General features: G+C 39.4%; 1 protein-coding gene across 3 annotated transcripts in view; it reads left to right on the plus strand.

Moving 5' to 3' along the window:
• Positions 1–16563, plus strand: part of plod2 (procollagen-lysine, 2-oxoglutarate 5-dioxygenase 2) — a 185224-nt gene that overhangs the window by 16225 nt on the left and 152436 nt on the right. Inside the window, exon 1 of one of the 3 annotated variants that reach the window (XM_059993502.1) lies at positions 4364–4384. The exons of the other annotated variants lie outside the window; for them this stretch is intronic. The gene's annotated coding sequence lies outside the window, so the exon portion shown is untranslated. Of the gene's footprint in view, positions 1–4363; positions 4385–16563 lie in introns of those variants that run through there. 3 annotated transcript variants of the gene reach the window in all.

Here is a 16563-nt window from a genome sequence, read left to right on the forward strand (position 1 = left end):
CAATCAACACTGGCACACCTCACTGGTTTGTGCTTAGCCCACTGCTCTACTCTCTATATACACATGACTGTATGGCTAGGCATAGCTCAAATACCATCTATAAATTTGCTGACGATACAACCGTTGTTGATACAATCTCAGGTGGTGATCAGAGGGCGTACAGGAGGGAGATATCCCAACTAATGTAGTGGTGCCACAGCAACAACCTGGCACTCAATGTCAGAAGGATGAAAGAGCTGATTGTGGACTTCAGGAAGGGTAAGACGAAGGAACACATAGAAATCCTCATAGTGGGATCGGAAGTGGAGAGAGTGAGCAGTTTCAAGTTCCTGGATGTTAAGATCTCTGAGGATCTAACCTAATCCCAACATATCAATGTAGTTATAAAGAAGGCAAGACAGCGGCTATACTTCATTAGGAGTTTGAAGAGGTTTGGCATGTCAATTGATTTGGAGAAAAAATAGGCATGTACATGCCTACGCACTTACACGCCTACGCACTTACATGCATGAGGGCACAACTGCCCGCACATGGCTTCATGGTCATGGTAGTTTTTCTCGAGGTAAACACACATATAAAGCGGGCATCTTTTTTTCGCTAAAGTGGAAATTCTCTTTGGTTCGTGAAATCAGGTACTAATGTAGGTTTTTCGTAACAGCGAGCTGTCGTAAAGCGAACGTTCGAAAAATGAGAGCCACCTGTATAGTGTTCCTGTTCTTTTGCATGTTTATAATCTTTTCAATATATGTATACTGTAATTGATTATTATTTTTAATTTTATTTATTTTTCTCTTCTATATTATGTTTTGCATTAAACTGCTGCTGCAAAGTTAGCAAATTTCACGTCACATGCTGGTGATAATAAACCCGATTCTGATTCTGTACTGCTGCCACAAAACAGGAAATTTCATGTGTCAGTTTTAATAACTCTGATTCTGATTGTGGGTCATGTGTCTCCAGGAGTCGGTAGGGATGTTCAAGACATCTTTGAACACATCTTGAATCTTTCTCAGCATCTGCCTGGTAATTGCCTCCCACAACAAGATAAGTGCCTGATTTGTAATTTTGGTGAAAGACAGCACGTGCCCACCATAGCTTCATAGGTGGAGGATGAATGCGTGGAAAACTTGGAGGCAGTGCGAGAGGGAGGATAGGCAGGTGATGGAGAAGAGACGAGCTCAGACAGCTGGTTTGAGATGTGTCTATTTTAATACAAGGAGTATTATGAACAAAATGGATGAGCTTAGGTGTGGATCAATACTTGGAGCTATGTTGTTGTGGCCATTACAGAGACTTGGATGGCTCGGGCAGGAATAGTTACTTTGAATGCCAGGCTTTAGGTGTTTCAGAAAGCACGGGGCAGGAGGCAAAAGGGGTAGGGGTGTGGAACTGTTGATCAGAGATAGTGTCATGGTTGTAGAAAAGGAGAAAGACATGGAGGGATTGTCTACGGAGTCTCTGTGGTTGGAATTTAGGAACAGGAAGGGTCAGTAAATCTACTGGGTGTTTTTTATAGACAACCCAATAGTAACAGGGACATCAAGGAGCAGATAGGGAAACAGATTCTGAGTGGGTGGAGAGAGTGAACATTTAATATGGTGGATGGAATGCAAATCTTGTCCAGGTTTGTGTTGGAGCACGTTGAGTCTTTGAAGGTTTAGGTGCATGGAGAGGATGCCATCTCTTACAGATACGATAAAGGTGTTGTGAATTCAGTAGGTGGACCGCTCACTACAGAATATACAGCTTCTAACTTTCTCTCACAGCTGCAGTGTTTATGTGGTTGATGCTGCTCTGTTTGGTTGGTGATGACCCACAAGATGTCAGTGATGGAGGGTATGGCAAGGGAAAGTAGGTTTGACTGTCAAAGACTGATGCTTTCGGCAATTTTGTCTAAAATGGTCCATGCCGGTGTTTTCTGATGCATGATCATTGGAGAGGGAAGACAAGCTAGACGTCTCTTCAGTAAAACGGAAAAAAAAACTGCACGACTGCCAAATTAGAAATTAATATGTCATGATTACAACAGCTTGAACATGTGCAAGTAAAGGGGAATTTGTATGTAATTCTGGCTGTATCCCAAGGTTTCAACCACAGATAAAAAAGCCTTTGGAAGTAGAAGCTTGGTAGTATTGGCCATGTGAGGATATGTTCCTGTGCTCGCTGGATGCCAGGATGAAACTGAGGAATCACACAACAGGTTTAGTTAACCAGTGGAACAGGGATGAAGAATGTGTTTTGAACATCTAAGAAGAAGCAAATAATCCCTGAACCTGTTGACATACAGAAGTTCAAGGTTCATATGTGTTTACCTCTTTTTGCCTTAACTATCTTTTGTTTGTTTCTGTTTTTGACTTTGAGTCCGTTTCAGAGTGAGGTGGATAGAAAAAATATGTTGAGGATTACCTTGGGGAAAAAAATGAGATCATTTTCAACACATGCAAACCTCCAATCCAAAACCTGTGAAAGTGGAGAGTGAGCTTCTGCATAACAACAAACCAGTTCGCTTTTCTTTAAAGGGAACGCAGAAGTAGAGTGAAGAACCATTTAATCACTCATTGATCTTTTCTGATTTGGATGTCACTGAGCAATTATTGTCCATCCTGCAGGATGTGGTGAAAGTCCTCAACAGTCAGGTAGAGCTGGTGTGCAACTAAGCGAGGGACCGGCAAGTGAGTGTGTTCCAAGGCATGTGCTGCTTTTGTTCTTGGTAGTAAGGAGCTCCACCATTCAGGCCAAGCTTTCTTGCTGCTGCCGTCAAGAAGAAGGTACAGGAGCCTTGGGTCCCACACCACCAGGTTCAGGAACAATTATTTCCCCTCAAACATCAGGCCTTTCAACCAGTGTGGATAGATTCACTCATCTCAGCACTGAGCTGATAACTGAACACAACCTATGGACTCACTTAGAAGGGCTCTACAACTCATGTTTCTGCTTATTTATTTATTTATTTATTTATTATTCATATTTTTATTTGCACAGTTTGCCTTTTGTGTGTTGGTTGTTTGTCAGTTTTTATAGGTAGTTTTTCATTGATTCTGTCGGTATTTCTTTGTTCTACAATGAATGCCTGCAAGAAAATGAATCTCGGGGTAGTATATATGTACTTTGACGCTAAACTTACTTTGAACTTTGAATTTGAAAATGCAAGTCCGGGGGTTGTTGCTGGAGTAGCCTTGGTGAGAAACTGCAGTATGTTTTGTACAGGGCAGCTTCAGAAGGACTGAATGTTTCAGATGGTAAATGTGTCAGAATCAGAAATATTTTTTATTATCACTGACATTTGTCATAAATCTTGTTTTGTAGCTACAACACATACATGAAATGTACTGTAATAACAAATATACTTTAAAATAGAGAAAAATGAATTGTGATTCTTGAGTTCATTAGCAATCAAGATGCTTGTTTGGTCCTAGATTGCTCCCAGCTTCTTGAGTGTTGCTGTAGCTTTGCTCACCTAGGCGAATCAAGAATAACGCAAACACAAAATACTAAAGAAACTCAGGTCAGGCAGCATCTCTGGCGAGGAGTAGCCAGTCAACATTTTGAGCTGACCACTTTGTTTCCAATCTCTGCTTTGTAGATGGAGGAAAGGCCCTGGTGAGTCAAATTCATCATTGCTTCATCTTGGGCAAAACCTTTCATAAAAGGGACTACAGTGATTGAAGGATGCAGCTCAACAGCACTTATGGCAATCAGCATTGAGCCTTTGTCAGTGATGGGAAGGTCATGAAATTAGTTTAAAAACAGAGTAGCCAAATATGAGGAGAAATACAACTTTGCAAAGTTAAAAGCAAGGTCTTTTGAAAGAGACAAGATCAGCTCCACTGATCATGTTACTGATTGTCCAATCTGGCTGCATGTCAGTGCTTCTTAAATCTGTTCAGTTTCATCATCTTGGCTCCCAAATAGCGTCCTGACCTTTGGTCAGCAATGAGTGTTTTCTATCATGTCACTGTTCTCTTTGCACCAGTGAGATGAAAGGACATCAAGTTTTAAAAATTGTTTCACCTTTCAAAATTCTTCTTTGTTCAAATTATTTTAAAAATGCCCCCGTGTAGTTTCTGTTATTTTGTTTTTGTTATCAAAGAACAATATATTTTTTGGTGGTAATGAAAAACAAGTATAAGGAGCCAGAGCTGAAAGTGTGATAACTTGATGAAATGCTCTCTGGTGGAAACTTTGATTGAGGCAATGTAATATGGGGAGTAAGTTCTATAGATTGTCTGAAGTTTGTGTTCTGAAATGCTTCCACATGTAATAACCTAACATTTCATTTACAGCTTGGTTCCTCTGCATCTGCCTTACTGCGTCCAAGGAGCCCCAATTAGCTCTCTTCATTCTGTTGACCTCTGCATTGTGATCTGCCTTGCACAAGTCTGAGGTAGATTTCTACATTGTCCGCATTTTACTCTCATCTACTGTGGTGTAGTCCACTCATTTAAATAGTTTAATGCAACTTTCTGTTCCTCTCCAGCAACTTTTCAATTCCTAACTGTGCAATGTGCACACCTGGATAAGTAGCTGCCTCTTGCCCTTTTCTGCATCATTATTAAATACAAATTTCCGTTTACTATGAAAAAATTTATACGGTGAACAACCTGAAATCCTTACTCTTCACAGACATCCACAAAACAGGGGAATAAAAACCCCAAAGAATGAATGACAGAAAAATGTTAGAACCCCAAAGCCCCCTCACCCCCACGCACAAGCAGCAGCTAACCACCAACCCTCCCCTCTCCCCCTCCCCCCCCTTGTTCCAGCCAAAGTTTGGTTGTGTAGGGATGGGAGGGGTCCGGGGCAGGTTGATGGGAATAGGCAGGACAACAGCTTGGTGCAGACCTAATGAGTCGGAGGGCCTGTTTCTCTGCTGTAGTGCTCTATGACAGTTTGTACCTTTTTGAACCGTTTCCTCTGGTTATTCATTCCACATACTCATTGCCCTCTGTGTTAAGAAGTTGCCTGTCACATCCCTTTTAAATCTTTCACCTCACTCCTTAAACTGATGCCCTCAAGTTTTAGTTCTCTTTCCCTGACGACGAGACTGTGTGCATTCACTTCATCTGTGCCGCATTATTTTATGCACCTCTGTAGGCTGCCCTTCAATCTCCTATGTTCCAACGAATAAAGTCCTAGCCTCTCCAACCTTTCCCTATTACATAGTCCTATTAGAAGCATTCTCTTAAATCATCTTTCCAACTTAATAACAATGTAAAAAAGCTCTACACAATGCTTAAGCCTGGCCTCACTGACATCTTGAACAACTGCAACTAGTTAGCTGAAATCTGAGGCTTCTGGGGACATCAATACTGTCACTTCTGTGGGTCAGAAGGAACCTTTTTTCACTACTTGGTGTCCGTCCTGCAATCCATGTCACAAGTAGTTTCAATCCGGTGCCTTTTCATTTCTTCTCATGCTCTTCTGTAAAATCATGTCAGTGTCTTCTATGGGCCTGTAAAGACAACATTCAGTAACAACCCCAAGTAATGCATTTTAGTGAGGCAATTGGAATGTGAACATAGTAGTAAACATCACAAATGCAGGTTAGCTCCCAATTATTTGATTCTTATCCCAATTCTTTTTCCAAAACCTTATTCAAGTAACTAACCTTTTTCTGATTATTGCAGCTTAATCTTACGGTGTAAAATTTCATCTGAAGTTGGCTGAGTTTTGTTTGATAATGTTTCTCCAGTTACTGAAAGGGCCGATGTTAATCTTGGACTCCTTTTGAAAGTCAGAACTTTTATCTTTTAGCAAGTCTGAAAAAGTTTAATGATCCAAATGTTTACTGAATCACTTGGTGATACTTCATCACATCTGTTTATCTCCTCATGTTAAGTGGTGTGCCAGCCACTATAACATCTCAAGGAGATGATAATGTGTACCCACAATATTCCTGTACTCACTTACCTTCTATCTAGATTTTTTAAAAAAAATCTTCATCTTCCAAAGCAATACTATGAAGTATACATTTGCATTCAGAGAATGTGATTGACATATTTGTCATCCTCAGCTTTGTTGTACAGGCAGTCCCCGGGTTACGTACGAGTTCCATTCCTGAGTCCGTCTTTAATGCGGATTTGTAGATAAGTCGGATCAAGTACATCCGGTATTGTTTAGCGTCAGTTAGTCAAACATTTGTCTTAGTATATAGTATATATTTTACCTTTCTATGCATATAAAACACTTAAGAAATGTATGTATTCCAATAATTAAACCACTCCGTTGCTTAGTAATAATTGTAGCTTTCATCGGGGCAGGGCCTTTCACATGCTCCATTGTTCTCACTTCATCTGTTATCCTTTAAAATTGTTCTGATCGTTGACCGACTGTAGCCTAACACTTTTCCAATGACCGATGGCATTTCACCTCTTTCCAAACGCTTTATTATTTCCACTTTATTTTCAATCGTGATCGCTTCCCATCAATGGAGCAGAAACACTGCGTGCAGCGGCTCCCAGGCTTTGCCGGCTCCCGAGGTCCGCTAGATCCGAAGGACCACCACATTGAGGCAGGCTAAAGGGGACAAGTGGGGGCTGTGCTGGGTTTGGGTATTTGATCATCCACAATATTCCGCGTGGGAATTTAAACTGGAGGTAGCTGTGTTTTTTTTACGAGGTTGAGTTGTGAGCTCGACATCAACCCAGCACGGGAAGGGTCTATCACTGGATCGAACTCGGGAAACTTCGTTCTCCAGCCCGGTGCTGATCTCACTGCGCCACCAGCCGACCGGAACGGGGGGTGGGGGCGGGCAGGGTCAGGCTGAATCTTACTAAGAAAAGTTTAAGCCAAAGACAAAGTTAAACACTCAACACAGTGTCAACGGCAATGACTTAAAATGGCGGACGGCGTTCTCCTTCCTCGGTTCATAAGAATGAGTTGTCCGTAAGTCGGATGTTCATAACTCGGGGACTACCTGTACAATTTAAGATTCAAGATGGTGGAAGCAGAGATGCAGCATTTCCTTAGTTAATAATAGATAGTCCGCTGACCTGTAACTTAACCTGTTTTTAAATAATACCACTTCGCGTGCATGTTACCTATACCGTGGAACAGATATAATAACTTGTTTCTATGTGTTAGTAAATGCTAAGTGATGCCTGGACTCCATAAATGGATGAATTATAACAATTTGTAAATAATACACACATTTTGTTAAAGGTGTTGGATTTTGCAGATGATAGGCAGACTGGCTTTGAAGTAAATATTGATGGGAACCAGTTTGCATTTAAGAATATCCTGTAGGGAGAAAAGAAGGTGAGCCAAGGCCCGATTAATGTCGCAATTCTGCAGTGTTGATTTTGATTGAGTAAGGAATGTTGAGGATCAAATTTGATGGAATTTGCTGGTTCAAGTATTGCTATGAAGTGTTTTCTAGCAGACTAGGCTTGGGTGAGGTGAGACGGGGAAGTTGCTGTTTAGTGTTGTTCCAAATTCAAAGGCAGTTTATTATCAAATTACATATATGTCACTATATACTACTCTGAGATTTATCTTCTTGCGGTTATATTCAATAAATAGCTCGCAGAACTTTGCTGTGGTTAACTGGCGTCATCTTGCATAATGGTGCTGGTGACAATCCTGAATTGTTGATTTATATTGCATGCTGAAGTTCTGTTTTATAAATACGTCTTGGGTTACAAGAACAACAAATGATAAAAATGTACCAAATGTAATTTCAGTTACTAACCTCATTTTCTCAAAGTTCTCTCAAGAGTTTTAATTTTCTCAATTTCTGGAATGTTTAGTCCTGTTTTGACACCCACCAAGGTGTTGTTGTCTGCTGGGCATCCAAATTTAAATTGCTTTCCCAACTTCTCAAATGTCAAGATACTCTTTTAGGTCTTTCTCTATGTCCAAGCTTTCTGTCATCTGCCGTAATTTTGCTTAATGTGGCCTGCTTTAATTGTGTCTGTAGCTTTCCTGCGAAGCACATTGAGTACTTTTGTTATGGCAAGGGTGAATCTTGCCTTGTTACCCTCACTAAACTTACAGTATACTTCAACAGATTTGAAGTATTTAAAGGTGTGATGGAAATGTAAGGACATTTTAAGTGTAATCTGGTCCCGGGAAAGGAAAAGTTATCATGAGCAGTGACTGAAGGCTTGGGCCTTGTACTCACTGTAAGTTAGAAGAATTTGGGGGGGGGGGGGTGTGGGCGGTGATGCAAAGGATCTCATTGAAACCTAACAGAGGTTGAAAGGCATAGATGCGTGATTCTTCAGTTAGGGGCACTTTTGACTACTTGAAATTTTGAAAATGAAATTTCTTGAAACTCTTTTGTTTATGTTATAACATTTATTTTAGTCTCTGGAATGAAGAATGGATCTTTGCATTATAACATTTATTTTAGTCTCTGGAGTGAATAGATCTTTGCATTGAGCAACCTTTGTGCGAACTTATATACTTCAAGGCATTTTTGCACAGTTTTCACAGATGAATGTCATTACCATCACAACATCAAATACTGATTTTTTAAAATTCAAAATTAAATGACAAAGAAAGACTTCAAAGTCAATCCTGCAAATAAAAACCATGCCCTTTAATAAATTTGTTTTAACTCATTCTCAAGTACATTCAGATTACATGTTTGAGAGACATTTTCTAAAGCATGTCAATATTTTCCTTGGCCAAACAAAAAATTTGTTTACTAATTAGACTATTGAAATTTTAATCCTTTTTGACAGAATGCTGATTTTAGCACTAAAGCTACATCAGCAAATGAGTTCAGACCAATATTACTAAACAAAACTTTTAGTTCCAGTTAAAATATGCAGTGATGGTAATGACAAAATACTTCTGACATTGATAAAGGTTTTAATTTAGCATTAACTCCAACAAAACATCTGTCCAACTAGTTGAAGCAACACTTAAAATTAAAAACACATCCTTACAGTCTGCACTATTTATCAAAATTCCTTAAGAGATCATAGTTTTTAAGGAAGTTGGCTAGAGAACCTTGTTAATAACATCCACTTCAAACATGAACATAGGCAGCTCAGCTAAATTAGGCACTATCTAGTCTTGTTTTTTTAAAAAAAAATATTACTTACAAAACTTCTGCCTAACATTCCTCAACTCAGAATAAGCAGCAATTCAAATTTTAAATACATTATTGAGATCATTATTTTTCAATAGTCCAAAAGAGCGAACAGTGTTTAACTCTGACAAAACATTTACTGAACCGTCTACATATATTTTTTTAAATTAGTAAGACTTATGAAACATTCACAGAAATCGCAACAACTCTGAGGGGAAAAAAAGCAACGCTAGAAATTTAAAGCACCTTCTTCATTAGTGCACAGGTGAAGCCTCAGAAAGATGGAGGCCACTCTGTTTTGTTGCTGGCCTACTGGAGATTCTGCTGGGGTATTCTCTGCTATTTAAACTCTGTACTGCCTGTCTTTTTGTATAGGTAGCCCTTCTGTTTCTTTGATTAACCCCTGACTGTTGCCTCTTTAGTATCTTTGGTAATTGTGAGATGATCCTAAATTTTCATAAGAGTGGCCACACATTTTAATTCCATATCACATCCCCATTCTGATATGTCTATCCATGGCCTCCTGTACTGTCGAGATAAAGCTACATTCAGGTTGGAGAAACAACACCTTATATTCCGTCTGGGTAGCCTCCAACCTGATGGCATGAACATTGATTGCTCTAACTTTGTTAATGCCCCATCTCCCCTTCTTACCCCATCTCCCCTTCTTACCCCATCCCTAATTTTTCATTTTTAATAATTTTTTTTCTCTTTTTCCCTCTCACAATAACTCCTTCCCTGTTCTCCATCTTCCTTTGGTGCTGCCCTCCCCCTTTCTTTTTTCTGAAGGCCCTCCATCCTATGATATTACTCCTTCTCCAGCCAATCAACTTCCCAGCTCTAGGTTTCATCCCTCCCCATCCTGTCTTCTCCTATCATTTGATATCTCCCCCTCCACCTCCCACTTTCAAATCTCTTGCTATCTCTTTTTTCCATTAGTCCTGACGAAGAGTCTTGACCCGAAATGTCGACTGTACTTCTTCCACTAGATGCTGCCTGACCTGCGTTCCACCAGCATTTTGTGTGTGTTGCATACATTTTCATGTCTCTGTTCTCTTGTATTGCTCTTACTCTTTCAAGCTACTGCTGATTGTTCACTGGGTCTTTAATTGTCTATTTTTTTTATCCGTCTGCTGATTATTTTGGGGCCATCCTGACAACTTCACTGTCGGTTGTGTGATGGTAAAGATGTGATGCTAAAGACATTTCTCACTTTTTAAAGAATAAATTGACTGAGTCTCGCACATGCTAGCTTGATTGGATAGCCAGCTTGTAAATGTAATTTAAATATACTGAGATAAAGCAGTTGTTTATTTCTCAGTTAAAACCCTCATAGTAACTAATTTGGTAAAGGCACATAATCAACATACTTTTATATCAGGAGATAAAAATCTTTAAATTACTCAAATTTCTGGACATCAAAATGCCGGTCTTCTGCCATGACAGTCACGTGATCCCCTGTTGTTTCTCATTTCCATGGAAATCAAGTAAAGAATTGTTTGAAAAAACTTGGTTGGTCTCTAAAGTGTGTTGTGTTGATAATAACAGAAGTGTTGGGACAGCGGTTCTTTGCCATAAAAATGTACAAATTGTATAAAAATAAACCACATGAATTTGACATGTGTTTTAAAAGTTCTTGTGTGAAAATACAAAAGAAAAGTTTAATGAATTACTTATTACTTATTTAATTATTACTTTATTTTGAAGACAAATTTACAGAGTCTGGGTAGGGAACAAGACCAAAATAGTGGTACTTTCAAGTTTTTAAACACTTAAAAATTAAGATAATATATATGAAGCATACCGAAGAAAGCTTAGAGGTGCTATTACCTAACTTTTAAAACTACAGTACTTGTTTTTGGAAAAAACAACTTTTCTTGAAAATCTAACCCTGGAAACAGAAAAAATTGCCCGTAATTAAAGAATCTCAGAGATATAGTGGTTGTGAAGAGGGTGTTTATTTTGACAGGGGAGTTTAGGACCAGGGAGCACAGTCTCAAAATAGAGGGTCATCCATTTGGAACAGAGATGAGAAGGTTCTTTAGCCAGAGGGTGTAATCCACAGGCAGCTATGGAGGTCAGGTTACTGGGTACATTTAAGGCAGAAGTAGATAGGTCCTTGATTACTCAGGGCGTGAAAGGTAATGGGGTTAAGAGAGAAATGAATCAGCCATAATGAAATGGCTGAGCAGACTTGATGGGCCGAATGGTCTAGCTCCACTCCTGTGTCTTATGGTTTTAGTAAGCTACAAATGCCCAGCAACTTTGTTGAAAATTACTTTTAAAAACCTTGGAGTATATCCACAGACCAGAAAACGAAGATGAAATAATGTGATTACTTCCATTGGAATAGACAAGGCTGGAAAGAGATTTGACTGCTGTAATTTAAACTCTTTAGATTTGCTTGCCCTATTATCTATGTTTTAATTTTCTGTCAATGGGTGTGATCTTCCATTTAAAGCTTTCACAGGGTGAAAGGAAAAATTGGTCTGTTAGTGCTTAGTTTTAGATTGTTGCAGAGAATAATAAGTCTCCTGTGTGATTTACGATCTTCTGAACCACTTAGCGTGCTCCAAACAGGAAAACTTGAAAGTGGGACTTGCACAGCTTCAAAGTGCTTGAAATCAATATTTTTGGAAGTGATCTTATTGTAATAAAGAAAATCTTAACATCAGTTTGTTACTGTAAATTGTGTGCATTCATTTTCACTCTGAAAGCTTTCTGTGTCAAATCCCAAGTTAGCCTGAATAATAAATTCTGTCTAGTTATAAATTCTATGCAAATAATCTTGAAAGTAATTTTATTTTTTAGTAACTTTGCAGACTTTAAATAATTGAACCCTTGGAGCTGTATCATGACATCTTGGGTATATTGATAACAAACTGAGTTAATTTAAAAGTGAAGCTACGTGGAATTGTTTGCCCAAAATTATTTTAACCTCATCCTAGCACTCTTCAGGGCAATAGACTAAGAGCCATAAACCGCAATTACTCTTGTCTGTTTTGATTAGTATCAATGCAATGGGCTGGTTGGCATCTTCCCAATCATAAATGTCAAAGTGCTGAGAAACAGAAATCAGTACTCCCTAGTATTTAATTGTCTTGTCTCTTCCTTCATTCCTCATGAACTTGCTTATATATTTATATGGTACGTCATAATCATCATTATGTACCATGTCATGTGATGTGGGTGATCATGGTCTTATCCATGACCATGATTGTTCTTGGCAAATTTTTACACAGAAGTTGTTTGCCTTTACCTTCTGAGTATCATACTTAAATCTGTTTAAATACTTGTTACTGTCAGTCCTATGTGTCCCTGTTAAACATGGCTTTTTGATGAGGGATTCCTTGCATTGACTTGGTAAATGGCTTCAAGCTTCAGAAGGTGGTCGATGAGTTTAAGAACCTGGTTTTGAGCTCAAGTTTTAACTCTGCTCCTTTATTTTGATTTAGGCACATAGTTAAGCACTCCTAGCACAACACTTGTGGAATGTGGATCAAAGCCTTGTCAGTCACAGGATTTTCTCCCTTTTTGGTGTTTCTCAGATAGTCCTGCATTGAAGTCAAAGAATGAGCAGTGTGCCAAATCTACATTATACAGTACATTGCCCCATAAGTTCTAATATTCAGTCTTTGAAGCTTCACTACGTAGCGCTCCATTGCAAAACTGAGCTTCGGATCTACCACTAAGTAGTCTGCTAGATCACTTGCTACTGCATTGTCAGTATGTTTTTTGAAAGCATATTTGGTATTTTCTCTTTATCTTCAGAACAGCCAACTAAGAAGAGCTACAGGCACAAGGCAGAACTCTGATGTTAGAAGTAGTGGAAGTCGGCAAAGGGTTGGATTCTTTAAGCTATCCCGTCATGATCCTGGAAGTCCTTGTTCCCGGGGGAACTGGAGTCAGGAAAGTTGAAGGGGTGGACTGGTGTGGTGCGGAAATGTTCAGTCCGAGTTGGGTTTTCAGTTACTGGGCTATAGTTAGTCTGACATATATGAACAAAACTGGAGTTGATTCTTGTTTTGAAGTTCTCTTCTGTAGAATTTAAAAGGAGAAAATAAAACTTAAATATTTATTGTTTTACTCCAAGCTGCACAACACCAGCACATTTTCCAACATTATCCCAAAAAGATTGTAAGGATATGTCAAGTGTTTTATTTTTATTTTATCAGTGTCTTGAATTAATGGCAATGCCAGTCTGAGGATGCCATTGGAAGGTGCTGGCCCCTGAAACATTTCTACTTTGCATTTAAAGCTTTTACTTGGATGGTGGACTGTTCTTTCATAGTTTCTGTCTTGTAAGTTATACTTGATCTTAAGCTAAAGTGACTAGTTAGATTTGAGTGGCTTGGAGTATTTTCTGTCACACTTTTATATAATTCCAGTCTATTCCTTTAGTCCAGAAGATTACACCAGTGATTAAACCACCAGTCAAAGGAGGTAGCCCGAGATGAGTACTGTTTCATTATTATCTGGAACCTGTTTTCGGAAGTACTGTAGTACTAAATATTTTGATGTACAATCCTGACTATAACAATGCAGTTGCAGACTTATGCTAATGTGTGACTTTGAAAGATTCTGGTCACGTATCTGGTTGTATGAAGTTACTTTGAAAACTCTTGCATTAGATTTGTAAACTGCAGTTCAGTTTCCAGATTTTGTAGATGACTGTATGTGAGCTTCACAGCTTCTGTGGCACAACAGGGCTCTCCATGTTATGAAAGAATCATGATTAATATCAGTAAGCTTCTTACGTTCCTCAATATATGTGACACCAGTCCTGGGGTCTTGTGGTAGCGCATTAGGAGATGCTGGATCTCATAGAAACATTCTAAATGTTAAAAGGCCTGAACAGTTTGGATTTGGCAAAGCTATTATCAATGGTAGGGGATTCTAGGACAGGAAGACCAGAATTCAGGATTGAAGGACGTCCTTTTAGAACAGACATGCGGAGAAATTTTGTTAGTCAGAAAGTGGTAAATCTGTGGAATTTGTTGCTGTGAGCAGCTGTGGAGGCCAAGTCACTGGGTGCATTTAAGGCAGAGATAGATGGGTTCTTGATTAGCCAGGTCATCAAAGGGTATGGGGTGAAGGCAGGTGGAGTGGGGATGACTGGATGAAGTGGATCAGCCTATGATTGAATGGTGGAGCAAACTCGATGGGCCAAATGGCCTACTTCTGCTCCCATGTTTTATGGTCTTATGTTGCCAGGCAGTCACATTTACCCATGGTTGATCAAATTACAAGCACAATCAAGTTCTTTATCTTGGGATTAATCCGAGGCTTTTTTTTTTAAGGGATATTGAGGATCTTGGTGTCAGCATGTGCAATGTACAAGGCTTCTTAGGATGGGCAGTTATGCCAACTTTGCTTATAGTAAGACCAGTCAGAGTAAGTTAGCCTTTAGGGTGGAGTTTCTGGCTAGCTTCCCACAGTTAAAGGAACCCACTGACCAATGTTATTCAACTGTCACATTCAGTGGCATGCAAACGTTTGGGGACCCCGGTCAAAATTTCTGTTACTGTGAATAGTTAACTGAGTAGAAGATGAACTGATCTTCAAAAGTCATAAAGTTAAAGATGAAACATTCTTTTCAACATGTTAAGCAAGATTAGTGTATTGTTTTTGTTTTGCACAATTTTAGAGTGGGGGGGAAAAGGAAAGGAGCACCATGCAAAAGTTCGGGCACCCCAAGAGATTTGAACTCCAGATAACTTTTACCAAGGTCTCAGACCTTAATTAGCTTGTTAGGGCTATGGCTTGTTCACAGTCATCATTAGGAAAGGCCAGGTGATGCAAATTTCAAAGCTTTATAAATACCCTGACTCCTGAAACCTTGTCCTAACAATGGGCTCCTCTAAGCAGCTGCCCAGCACTCTGAAAATTAAAATAAATGATGCCCACAAAGCAGGAGAAGGCTATAAGAAGATAGCAAAGCATTTTCAAGTAGCAGTTTCCTCAGTCCGTAATGTATTTAAGAAATGGCAGTTAACAGGAACAGTGGAGGTCAAGTTGAGTTCTGGAAGACCAAGAAAACTTTCCACGAGAACTGCTTGTAGGATTACTAGAAACGCAAATCAAAACCCTTGTTTGACTGCAAAAGACCTTCAGGAAGATTTAGCAGACTCTGGAGTGGTGGTGCACTGTTCTACTGTGCAGCGACACCTGACCAAATATGACCTTCTTGGAAGAGTCATCAGAAGAAAACTTTTGCTGCATCCTCACCACAAAATTCAGCATCAGAAGTTTGCAAAGGAACATCTAAACAAGCCTGATGCATTTGGAAACAAGTCCTGTGGACTGATGAAGTTAAAATAGAACTTTTTGACCGTAATGAGCAAAGGTATGTTTGGAGAGAAAAGGGTGCAGAATTTCATGAAAAGAATACCTCTCCAACTGTTAAGCACAGGGGTGGATTGATCATGCTTTGGACTTGTGTTGCAGCCAGTGGCACGGGGAACATTTCACTGGTAGAAGGAAGAATGAATTCAATTAAATACCAGCAAGTTCTGGAAGCAAACATCAGACTGTCTGTAAAAAAAAAGAAAAAAAAACTGAAGATGAAAAGAGGATGGCTTGTACAACAGGATAATGATCCTAAATTTGCCTCAAAATCCACAATGGACTACCTCAAGAGGTGCAAGCTGAAGGTTTTGCCATGGCCCTCACAGTTCTCCGACCTAAACATCATCGAAAATCCGTGGATAGATCTCAAAAGAGCAGTGCATGCAAGTTGCCCAAGAATCTCACAGAAGTAGAAGCCTTTTGCAAGGAAGAATGGGCGAAAATCCCCCAAACAAGAATTGAAAGACTCTTAACTGGCTACAGAAAGCGTTTACAAGCTGTGATACTTGCCAAAAGGGGCATTTCTAAGTACTGACCATGCATGGTGCCCAAACATTTGCTTCAGGCCCTTTTTTGTTATTTTGAAACTGTAAAAGATAAAAAAAAGTAATCTTACTTAAAATATTAAAGAAATGTGTTATCTTTAACTTTGTGTTTTGGAAATCAGGTCATTTTTTACTCGCTTAGCTATTCACAGTAACAGAAATTTTGACCAGGAGTGCCCAAACTTTTGCTTGCCACTGTACACTGTGGCATATTCATCAGGCGTAAAATCTTATACTTCTACATTGCACAGCCGAGAAATATATTGAATGCTTTAAGCAGTGGTTCACAAAGTGGGTGTTATTGTTCTCCTCCCCCCCCCCCAGGGCAATGGGAATTTCTAAGGGGGCCATAAAGATAATGGGGGGGGGGAGTGCTTAGGACCAAGGACAACAGCTAATGGATTGCTGGTTTAATTTTAAAAATGAATTTTAAAAATTTACCATTCCAGAAGACTGCTCCAAGTGCGCTATATTTGTGAAAAGCAATGTGACATTTCTGTATTTGGCTTATCATGAGAATTCGTAGATTCAATGTCCATTCAGAAATCTGATGGCAGAGCTGTTCCTGAATCATTGGGTGTGTGCCTTCAGGCTCATGTACCTCCTCCGTGATGGTAGCAATGAGAAGAG

The sequence above is a fragment of the Hypanus sabinus genome, chromosome 2 (genome assembly GCF_030144855.1).
Source record: "Hypanus sabinus isolate sHypSab1 chromosome 2, sHypSab1.hap1, whole genome shotgun sequence".
Classification (NCBI taxonomy): Eukaryota; Metazoa; Chordata; class Chondrichthyes; order Myliobatiformes; family Dasyatidae; genus Hypanus; species Hypanus sabinus.